General features: G+C 47.4%; 1 long non-coding RNA gene across 1 annotated transcript; it reads left to right on the top strand.

Annotated features, from left to right (window-relative positions):
* Nucleotides 1–2,755: 2,755 nt before the first annotated feature.
* Nucleotides 2,756–9,016, top strand: LOC138247350 (uncharacterized). The gene is made up of 3 exons (XR_011194460.1): nt 2,756–3,002; nt 8,419–8,481; nt 8,562–9,016. It is a non-coding gene; the product is annotated as an uncharacterized lncRNA (long non-coding RNA).
* Nucleotides 9,017–9,656: the final 640 nt, after the last annotated feature.

The following is a 9,656-nucleotide window of genomic DNA, read 5'->3' as shown; positions in this document are numbered from 1 at the left end:
AAGGATGGTGGCCTGGCTCTTCAGAGCTGACTGCAAGGCTTCCCTGTCCTCTTTTGCTTCTCGCTGGTGCGCCTCCCAAATCAAATCAAATCATTAGCATTTATAAAGCGCGCTACTCACCCGTGCGGGTCTCAAGGCGCTAGGGACAAAGGGGGTGGTTATCGCTGCTCGAACAGCCAGGTCTTTAGGAGTCTCCGGAAAGCGGAGTGGTCCTGGGTGGTCCTGAGGATGGTGGGGAGGGAGTTCCAGGTCTTGGCCGCCAGGAAGGAGAAAGATCTCCCACCCGCCGTGGAGCGTCGGATGCGAGGGACGGCGGCGAGTGCGAGGCCAGAGGAGCGGAGGGGGCGGGTGGGGACGTAGAAGTTGAGCCGTCTGTTGAGGTATTCCGGTCCCTTGTCGTGGAGGGCTTTGTGTGCGTGGGTGAGAAGTCGGAAGGTGATCCTTTTGCTGACTGGGAGCCAATGCAGGTGTCTCAGGTGTGCGGAGATGTGGCTGTTGCGGGGTACGTCGAGGATGAGGCGGGCTGAGGCGTTTTGAATGCGTTGCAGGCGATTTTGGAGTTTGGCGGTGGTCCCAGCGTAGAGGGTGTTGCCGTAGTCCAGGCGGCTCGTGACGAGGGCGTGGGTCACGGTTTTTCTGGTGTCGGCGGGGATCCAGCGGAAGATCTTGCGGAGCATGCGGAGGGTGAGGAAGCAGGCGGAGGACACGGCGTTGACTTGCTTGGTCATGGTGAGAAGGGGGTCCAAGATGAAGCCGAGGTTGCAGGCGTGGTCTGCGGGGGTCGGTGCGGAGCCGAGGGCCGTGGGCCACCAGGAGTCGTCCCAGGCGGACGGGGTGTTGCCGAGGATGAGGACTTCAGTTTTTTCAGAGTTCAGCTTTAGGCGGCTGAGCCTCATCCAATCTGCGACGTCCTTCATACCCTCTTGTAGGTTGGTCTTGGCGCTGGCGGGGTCCTTGGTGAGGGAGAGTATAAGTTGGGTGTCGTCGGCGTAGGAGGTGATGATGATGTCGTGCTTGCGTACGATGTTAGCGAGGGGGCTCATGTAGACATTGAAGAGTGTCGGGCTGAGTGATGAGCCTTGAGGTACGCCGCAGATGATCTCAGTGGGTTCTGAGCGAAACGGAGGGAGGTAGACTCTTTGGGAGCGGTTTACGAGGAAGGAGGCGATCCAGTCCAGGGCCTGGTCTTGGATCCCGGTGGAGCGGAGGCGGGTGATTAGGGTACGGTGACAGACGGTGTCAAAGGCAGCCGAGAGGTCGAGGAGAATGAGGGCGACTGTTTCACCGTTGTCCATCAGGGTTCTGATGTCGTCTGTGACTGAGATGAGGGCGGTTTCAGTGCTGTGGTTGGTTCGGAATCCGGTCTGTGAGGGGTCGAGCAGGTTGTTGTCTTCCAGGAAGGTGGTCAGCTGTTTGTTGACGGTCTTCTCTATTACTTTGGCTGGGAAAGGCAGAAGGGAGATGGGGCGGAAGTTTTTCAGGTCGCTCGGGTCAGCCGTAGGTTTCTTTAGTAGGGCGTTGACTTCGGCGTGTTTCCAGCATTCGGGGAAGGTAGCAGAAGAAAAAGAAGAGTTGATGACGGTCTGGAGGTGCGGGGCGATGATGTTGTCGGCTTTGTTAAAGATGAAGTGCGGGCAGGGGTCCGAAGGGGCGCCGGAGTGGATAGAGTTCATGATGGATTTGGTTTCTTCCGTGCTGATGTGGGTCCAGTTGTTGAGGGTGATGGTCGGGGATGTGGGTTCGGTGGTGTTAGGTTGGGTCTGGTGTCCGAAGCTGTCGTGGAGGTCGCTGATCTTGCGATGGAAGAAAGTGGCGAGGGATTCGCATAGATCCTGTGAGGGCGTGACGGCGTTGGCGCTGGGGTTGGAGAACTCCTTGACGATGCTGAAGAGTTCTCTGCTGTTGTGGCTGTTTTTGTCCAGTCTGTCGGTGAAAAAATTCCTTTTGGCAGTGCGGATCAGGTGGTGGTGTTTGCGGGTAGCGTTCTTGAGGGCGGTCATGTTGTCAGCGGTGCGGTCCTTGCACCAGGCTTTCTCAAGTGCGCGACAAGTTTTCTTTGATTCTTTGAGGGTGTCAGAGAACCAGAGGGGTTTCTTGGTGTTGTTCTGTCGCTGCGAGCGTTTGAGGGGAGCAAGGTTGTCTGCGCAGTTGGAGATCCAGTTTGTGAGGTTGGGGTCGGTGGTGAGGGTGGGTTGGTTGGCGGCGAGTGCGGCGAAGAGTTGCTCTTCAGGGATCTTCTTCCACTGTCGGCGAGGGATGGGTTGAGTACGGAGGTGGCGGGTCTTGCGTCGGAATGTGAAGTGGACGCAGCTGTGGTCGGTCCAATGAAGGGCGGAGGCGTGGCTGAAGAAGACGTGTTTGCTGGCGGAGAAGATAGGGTCGAGTGTGTGTCCGGCGATGTGGGTGGCAGTGTTCACCAGTTGTTTGAGGCTGAGGTTGGCGAGGTTGTCGAGCAGGGTGGTGGTGTTGGGGTCGTTGTTTTGTTCCAGATGGAAGTTGAGGTCGCCTAGGAGGATGTAGTCCGGTGAGGCGAGGGCGTGCGGGGAGATGAAGTCGGTGATGGTGTCGCTGAAAGGGGCGCGAGGTCCGGGAGGACGGTAGACGCCAGCTGCAGGTGTCGCTGTCCTTCGGCCAGTTGTTTAATCATATCCTCCAACGAGGGGGTGTCACTCATGATTGCCACTGTTCGGTTGTCTGGGAGGGGTCCTAAATTTCTTCGATCCCACTTCTGACACCACTGTGACAGTTCGAACATTATAAAGGCAACGGAGAGGTATGGAGTTGATGTATAAGTGGTTTATTCTGAATAATTGATAGTAAATAAAGGTTATGATGGAGGTGGTTGTTCTTCCCGCACTTGTGAGCCTGTTCGCCTGCTTTTTTCCTTCCAGGGGTGGTGTTGTCTTCTAATTGTTTTTCTTCTTTTTTTTTCAGGTTGCGTGATGGCGTACCCTCTCAGAGGAATCCAGGATGGTACCGGAAATAGAAGGACAAAAGGCCGGGTAAGTATAGGGTCCTCTAATAGGGTTATCCTCTTTTTCCTATTATGGACTGGGGAAGAAGGGTAAAACACAAGGAGGGGGTTGGTGGTCGTGAGGAAGTGGGGAAGTGAATGTGTCCAAACACAAACCTAATAGGGGTATTGTGAAGGTGCCACACAGGTGCTGGTTGCTGTGCCCGTTTTTAATTCCCTTTTCTTCTTCTCCCCCCCCCCTTCTCCTTTATATCCCCTCCTCAGTCCCTTTCTTGGTTATGCCCCTCTTTTGAGTCCACAAGGACCGTACCTTAGTTAGCCACGACCCTCCAGGGTCGTGGCTGGCGTTGTAGCAGTCCTCCGGCTGTACTCTCCTCTCAGGGTTTCTGTGCTCGGTCTCTTTGGGGTCCCCAGGGTTTCCTCGTGGTTCCCTCCAAGGCGGTAGTATGCTCGGGCCCTCCTGCTCTCCAGTGGGTTCGTCGATTCTCCTGCTCTCCTTTCCTCCGACCGCGCTGCCTTCCTGGTGCGGCGCGTCCGATTTATTTGACTCGCTGTGCCGGGAAACCATAATGGTTTCCTCGGCAACATGAGGCTGCCTGCCTCGTTCTCGTCACGTTTCCCCGGCAACGGGGAAATGCGGAAATGACGAATCGGCACTGTCCGATTCGTCATCGGGAGCGCTCTGTGTCAGGGACGCCCCGTCACACAGTGTTTCTCTCCATTGGCATCAAAGTATATGGGGTAGTTTTAGAGGGTTTAAGCCTGTAGTTACCTGCATGTACACGCCAGACATTTTGTTAGAGGCATTTTCATTGAAGCTCTTGTATTTGTAGATACACTCATCAGGAGACAGGCGGTTTCACAGCAATCTAGCAGAAGGGAGGAAAGGACATTAGGTTATCCACAAATACCTTCCATATTAATAGGTGCTTGCATAATAGTTAGTTAGGCACTACTTCTGTTGCTTACATTTTAGAAGCTGAGAAGAAGATGAGGCAGCTCAGAAGTCCTCCAGTGGCAGTCTGGTTTCCATCAGCTTGTCCTTTCGTCCCAGTTGGCTAGGCTGAATCATTATTATCTGATCCGCCTGGCCTGCAGGGAAGTTGGGAACTTTTTGTGTGTCCATTTTATTCCTGAAAAAAAGGTAGGCTCCTGACAGAACGACAAGCCCATGTCGATATTTAGCCTGAGTCGCAAGATATCACCCTGGCTGATTTTGCCCACATGATTGATAATCTACAAAAAGAGACACAGTCATTAGCACAGAGGGTGGATGCTGTCAGGGTATATTGAACACAACTCCAAACACAATACGTGAAGTTCTATACAATTTTTTGCAGCCGGACCCAGTCGGGGAGTTGGCATCCCTGTAAAACACATTACTGTTCTGTCACTATACCTCTGGCCGCCTAAGCATTTTTCTGGAGATTCCTAGAGCGCCTGAAACCTAGGGAGGCAAGTGTTTTGGGTAAACAGCATGATATAGCTTCAAAAACCATGGCTCAGATATCTTGCATACAACATATTCAGCACTTTTTTGTGAAAGTTTACTTGCTTTGGGATGAGGGCTCAGTTTGTTTCCAACTACTGACCGACTCTGGGCTACTGGAAATGTCATGGATCAGTCATTCGCTTCATTGTAGCAAACTCCTAGAGAGCCAAAAGATCAGATAGACGAAGTAAAAATGATGGATGGTAGTGCCTTGAAGTCAGGCCCTATTACTCATTCCACAGTTCCCATGTGACTTACCATGCAGGGCACTCACAAAGAAAAGATCAGATTTGACTTGATTCAGACTCCTCAGTTTCAGGCTACTTTAGGGCTATCATGGTTATAAACTCACAATATCCAATATGAATTGGAACACTCATACCATGGTAGTTTGTTCCATGTATTGCAAAATTAATTGTCTACCAAATTCTAGCCCTGACCATATCGCAGTACTGACATCAGGTGTTGACTGTCTCCAAATTCATTCCTGTTACCAGGATTTAGCTGACGTCTTTGATAAACAACAGGCAACGACTCTCCCAACACATCATCCTTATGATTGTCAAATTGATCTTATTCCTGGAGCGCGTATCCCATGTAGTAGGATCTATGGCTTGACTGAGAAAGAAAACATCCATCTCAAAGATTATAGAGATTACATTTTGTGCATTGCGTTTATTAGACCATTTCGCTCTCAGGCCTCTTCCCCTTTATATTTTGTACTGAAAAAGGGGGTGAGTTGCATGCGTGTATTGACTATAGAGCACTCACTGGGGCTACCATTAAGACCTTTTATCCATTGCCTCTTATTTCTAGCCTATTTAATCAGGTGAAGGATGCTCGGGTATTTATCAAGCTGGACCTAAGAGGTGTCTACCATCTGGTGCATGTGAGGGAGGGGGATGAATGGAAAACAGCCTTTCACACCAAGTTTGGCTTGCTTGAATATCCAGTAAGACTGTTTGGTTTGTGTAATGCACCTGCTGCTTTTCAATTCTTCATCAATTAGGTGCTGAGACATTTTTTAGATATATGTGTGGTGGCCTATCTGGATGACATCCTGATATATTCTCCCTCCATGACTAAACATGAGAACCATGTAAGGGCAGTGTTACAACAAATGTGAGAGAACCACATATTTTTAAACCTAGAAAAAAGTGAATTCCACATTCCTACTGTTTCCTTTCTAGGCTCGATCTTGTCTTCCCACAGGGTTAGCATGGTCTCCAAACTCTGTAAAAGAAGTGCAGAGTTTTATGAGGTTTTCTGATTTTTTATCAATTGTTCATAGACCGCCTTTCCACAGTAGTAGCCCCTATAACACACCTATTTAAAAAAAAGGGGTGGCCTTTAGCTGGACCAAAGCAGCTGAACAAGCCTTTCAACTCCTAAAAAGGCTTTTGTTAATGCTCCAATTTGACAATACCCAGATACCTCACAACCATTCATAGTGGAGGCAGACGCATCTCATGAAGCAGTTGGGGGGGGGGGGGAGTTTGTCACAGAGAAATAATGAGACTGGTTTATTACACTCCATTGGGTACTTCTGACATAAACTTAGCCCAGCTTAAGTAAACTATTTTGTAGGCGATAAGGAACACTTAGCAATCAAAAAGGCATTTGTAGAATGGAGTCATTATTTGATGTGTGCCTTACATATTGTTACTATGATTACAAACCATAGGGATCTCAAATTTCTGAAAAACACAAGAGACCCGTCTATGAGGCAACTACAATGGACCCAGGTAGACATCATGGAAAAGCTAATGCATTATCACGCCTAGAGTTTGAGTGAAGAAGTGAAACCCAAATATCCCTCAACCATACCCCCAGATCATATCCTAGGGGCAATAATGTTCAAAGAGTCCTTTCTCAAGGCCATAACTACAGCACAAAAAAACGAATAAGCAAAAGAAATTATACATAAACACAATAGCCAAATACAGTACAATATCTGTTACTTACAGGAGGGTGTCTTTGTTCCCACACCGACCTTACAACAACAGGTCCTACAGTGATGTCATACTCAAACATTAGTGGGTCATCCAGGTGAAAAGAGAACCTTAGAATTAGTACATCATTTTTGGTGGCCTACCCTTTTACTCGACACAAAACAGTTTGTACAGAGATGTGTTATGTGTGCCCTGGGTAAAGCTAGTCATCAAGCACCTGCAGGTTTACTACATCAGTTACCTACACCTCCATATCCATGGCATACCATCTCCCTAGACTTCATTACGGAGTTACACAAGACACAACTTAGGCACTCTTTAATATTGGTCACTGTGGACATGTTTCCCAAAATGGCCCACTTCACTCGATTACCTTGTTTACCTACCTCACTGATCCTTGCAGACACCTTTTTCAATCTATAATCCACCATCAGTAATAGTGTCTTACCGGGGTCCACAATTCATCTCGAGGTTTTGGAGAACCTTATGTGGAATCCTACAGATAGAGGTTCACCTATCCACAGGTTATCATCCACAAACAGACTGCCAGACAGAAGGGGTAAATCAGTGCTGGGAACAGGTGTTGAAAAATACTGCTGATTGGGATAGCTATCTTTCGGCAGCAGAATATGCTTATAATAACGCCCAACACATCTCTACTAAAATCACCACATTCCAATGTAATTATGGTCTACATCCTCGTTTCCTACTATCCTTGCCTACCGCTACCACAGAGATCCTGCTGTTCCAGACTATGTAGACCGCATTAAAGTATTACAACGAACCACCCAAGAAAATCTTGAACACGCAAAACTTGTCTATAAATGCAATGCTAGAAGACACCATAGAGCAAGTTCCGACTATCAGGTCGGAGATCAAGTATGGCTGTCCACACAACATCCCAATCTAAAAGGTCCTCGGAAGTTCCAACCATGTTCCGTAGGCCCATATCCCATTATTAGGAAGATCAATGATGTTGCTATGAAATTAGATCTCCCATCATCATTGCTAGTACGCTCAGTGTTTCATGTGTCTCTACTAAAGCCTGTCTCTCCTGGAACTGTGCTCCCCCAAAAACCCAAAGCTGTTGTTGTGGACCAAGAACCTGAATTCAAAGTCGAGGCAATAAGTGTATACACCATAGGCAATTCTATCTGATTCATTGGGAAGGTTATCGACCAGAAGATCATACTTGAGAACCTGCATGTCATGTACACACCCCTTGCCTTTTGCAAATTTTCCATCACCATTATCCTGATAAGGCCAAGCGGGTGGGGAGGACTTTAGGGGGGGTGTATTGTCGGGCACCTGGAGTGAGCGGCACTCTGATGGCCCAGTCCCTTTGAGAGAATGGAGCACGTAGCTCTTTTAGGCTGCTCGCTGCACCTTGAACGACTGCTTGTCGTTCAGGAAATCACACTTACTTCCGCTTCCCTGATTCCTGGAGTCCTGCAATCCTGCTCCTTTGTCCACTTCCCAGTCCTCCACTCCCCTCTACTTCCTAGCAGTCTTCTTGTCGGGTAGCAGGTCTGCTGTTTCTTCATTCGCATCAAATGTGTCCTGCAAGAAAAGAAGATAAACAAGCATTGGAAAAGCCGGCACATTGTCTTCAAGGGGGTAATGCGCATATCGCAATAGCATAATTATTGTTGATACTTATCTGATGTGACTCTTCTGAAATGAAGCCCTAGCTCCTGGGACTACCTAAATGCAAAAGAGAGTAGTCATGAACAAGACCAATCATGGCTGAATGTTAATTTGAAGTATTTCATTAATGGAACCTGGCGATTAAGGTTCCATTATAATTGTTTCGTAAACTTTTCTGACTCAACTTCCTGTGCCTTGTACAATATGTATTATTATATTCCATGGAAGCAGTGTTTCTCTCCACTTGCATCAATGTATGAGGTAGGTTTACTGGATTTAGGATTATAGTTACCTGTATGTACACTCCAGACATTTTTGTAGAGGCATTTATATTGAAGCTCTTGTATTTGTAGATGCAGTCGTCAGGAGACAGGCTGTTTCACAACAATCTAGCAGAAAAGAGGAAGGGACAGTAGGTAAGCCACATATACATTTCATTTTAATAGGTGCTCACATAATACTTAATTAGGCACTAATTGTGTGTCTTACCTTTTAGAAGCTGAGAAGAAGACGAGGCAGCTCAGAAGTCCTCCAGTGGCAGTCTGGCGTCCATCAGATTGTACCATCATCTGGGACTCCAGGCTGGATCGTTATTATCCAATCCGCCTGGCCTTCAGGGAAGCTTAGAACTTTCTGTGCATCCATTTTACTCCTGCAAAAAAGGGAGGATCCTGACACAATGTGGGGGAAAGAGAGGACATTTTTGAAGATGGCAGGTGGGCAAGAGTCAGATGGGAATTCTGGTCTGTAGTTGGAGGTAGCAAGTTCCATGAAGTGGGTTTCAGGGCTTGGTAAATGTACTGAATACAATGGATATGGGAGGAGAGCATGGGTTTGAAACTGTGAATTGTCTAGTCTGGCTAGTGTTTCAGTGAAACACAATTCAAAATCAATACCTTTCTTGTCAAAGTGGATAGGCAGCTCTTTTTGGTATTGCTGAGATGTGATGAGTTCAGCTGTGCTTGATTTTGGTTTGTGGAGTTTCAACAGAGATTTTTACATCAACTTTTCGAGTGAGTAAGACAGGCTGCATAGTACTTTTTTTTGCATACTTGATTGAGGTTTGGTATAAGTAAGAAACTGTTTTAGTAGTTGAGGGGATGAAACCCTGCTCCGGCAACAACTACAATCCTTGTAAGGTTGAGGCACTAATTAACCTGTGCTCAATCCTCTGGTAGCTTGGCACAGAGCTGTCAGGCCTTAACTTATAGGCAATGTGTCAAGTATTTAGGTGACACTTTAAACAGTAATAAAGTGAAAACACAACACAAGGAAAATCCCACACTAATTTAGAAAAATAGATTAACTTCTAATATTCAAAAGAAGACCAAAACGGAAAAAAAAGTCAGTCAATAGAACTGAAGATATGTAACTTTAAAGATTTCAGTGATAGTAGCTCCAAAAAGCACAAAGCGCCAGTGTGCATATCTATATTTTGCAGATAGCACATGGACAGACCGCCACCTCACAATTAATTCAACAGAGCTCAGCCCTAAAATTCATCATCGTACTGCCCCGTTCTGAATTCCTACGGTATTTTTGATCCGTTCACACATTAGAGTATATAAATTATTCTTTAGGAACAGAATTT

Source organism: Pleurodeles waltl, chromosome 7 (genome assembly GCF_031143425.1).
Source record: "Pleurodeles waltl isolate 20211129_DDA chromosome 7, aPleWal1.hap1.20221129, whole genome shotgun sequence".
Lineage (NCBI taxonomy): Eukaryota > Metazoa > Chordata > Amphibia > Caudata > Salamandridae > Pleurodeles > Pleurodeles waltl.
This window is presented reverse-complemented; position numbering and strand designations above follow the sequence as displayed.